Source organism: Herpailurus yagouaroundi, unplaced genomic scaffold, assembly GCF_014898765.1.
Source record: "Herpailurus yagouaroundi ecotype Mexico unplaced genomic scaffold, PumYag 159, whole genome shotgun sequence".
Taxonomy (NCBI): Eukaryota; Metazoa; Chordata; class Mammalia; order Carnivora; family Felidae; genus Herpailurus; species Herpailurus yagouaroundi.
The window spans coordinates 77893999-77895915 of record NW_024412400.1 but is presented as its reverse complement, the minus strand read 5'-3'; positions in this window follow the sequence as shown (position 1 = coordinate 77895915).

Below are 1917 nucleotides of genomic sequence, written 5' to 3'. Positions count from 1 at the left end.
CTCCAACCTGCCACATACTCAGGCAGTTGACCATCTCCAGGCCACCGTACCACATGCTTCAGACCCAGGCATTTGGCAGCCTCTGCCATCAGCTTTCCCTAAGGGACAAAGGTAAATTTTTTATATAGAGTTGCATAGAGACAAGAGGATGGGTGCTGGGTCCTCTCCACCCCCTCTTTTTCTTACTGTTCTCCTTGGACAGGACGCTCTCCCAGCATCAAAATATATTTAAGGTGTCATATGAGAGGCCACCAATATTAGCAAGCAGAAGCTCCACCATGTCAAAATACCGAAGCCCTCAGCCTGCTCTCACTAGGGCCATAGACTTTGGGACACTGGGAAGTGGCAGGGAGTAGAAGAAGAAAGAGGGGAAGGGGCAGAGAAGAAAGGATTCCAGGGATCCATGAGAAGCTGAGAGGCAACCTGGTGGGAATAGTCAGGAAAAACTGGCCCCTCCCCCTGGGCTTTCAGTGTCTTTGTGGTACTGCCACATTTGCATATACACTGGGGTACCTGGGTGGCTCAGCTGGTTGAGTGGTTGAGCGTCCAACTTCGGCTCAGGTCATGAGCTCACAGTTCGTGGGTTTGAGCCCCACCTCGGGCTCTGTGCTGACAGCTTGGGGCCTGGAGCCTGCTTCGGAGCCCTCTCTCTTTCTGCCCTTTCCCCACTCATGCTCTGTCTCTCAGAAATAAATAAACATTTAAAAAGAGAGAGAGAAAAGGAATGCCTAGCATATGATTCAGTTTATATAAAATGCAAAAGAAAAAACTAATCTATGGTGATAGGCATCAGAATAGTGGTTGCTTTTGGGGATAGTGATTGAAAGAAGGTTAAAAGGGGCTTCTGCAGGGCTGACAATGTTCATCGTGTGAAAATTTATCAAGCTATACACTTAAGATTTGTGTACCATGTACCTTTCTGTATATATCTTATACTTCACTAGAAAGTTTACTTTAAAAATACGTTTTAAGGAAAAATAAGTTTAGAGTGACTGAACAGGAAAAGCCAAAATGGGCAGATACCAGCCTATAAACATTTATGCTGGCTGGAAACAAAAACCTGTGGCTTTGTAACTAAGCTAATCCCCGCCAGGGCAAGTAGTGACCCATTAAGAAGACTATGTGTGGGGTACCCGGGTGGCTCAGTTGGTTAAGCATTCGACTCTTGGTTTTGGCTCAGGTCATGACCTCACATCTTCCAAGGTTTGGGCCCTGCATTAGGCTCTGCGATGGCAGCTTGGAGCCTGCTTGAGATTTTCTCTCTCTCTCTCTCTCTCCCTCTCTCTCTCTCTCTCTCTCTCTCTCTCTCTCTGCCCCGCCCCTGCTCGCTCTCTCTCTCTCAAAATAAAACTTAAAAAAGAAAAGACTATGTTCTCATGGAGAGTAGTCAATGATGCCTTTTTCTTGTGGTTTGAAGGCATCCTGAGCTGATGTCAAAGCATTTATTTAGGGTTCCCTTGATGAAAGGAGCCTGGGTTTGGTTTTTTTTTTTTTTTTTTTTTTTTTTTTTTTTTTTGTCCACCCAGTGAAGAGAATGGGCAGAGTTCTCTGTTCCTAATGTTCAGCTCTACACTCTCTTGCCTATGTTTGTCTCTTACTTGCAAGTGTAATTAACTGAACCCAGTCAACTGTCAGCTAGAAGGTTCCATAACGTGATTAAAGCTGGGGACTATGACTAGGTTTAACACCCAATTCTACCCCTTCTTAACTGTGTGAGCTTAGGCAAGTTTCAAAATTCCTCTATGCATTGGGGCGCCTATGTGGCTCAGTCGATTAAGATCCAACTATAACTCAGGTCATGATCTCACAGGTTCGTGGGTTTGAGCCCCACATCAGGCTCTGTGCTGACAGCTCAGAGCCTGGAGCCTGCTTTGGATTCTTTTTTTTTTTTTTTTTTTTTTTTTTTTTTTTTTTTTT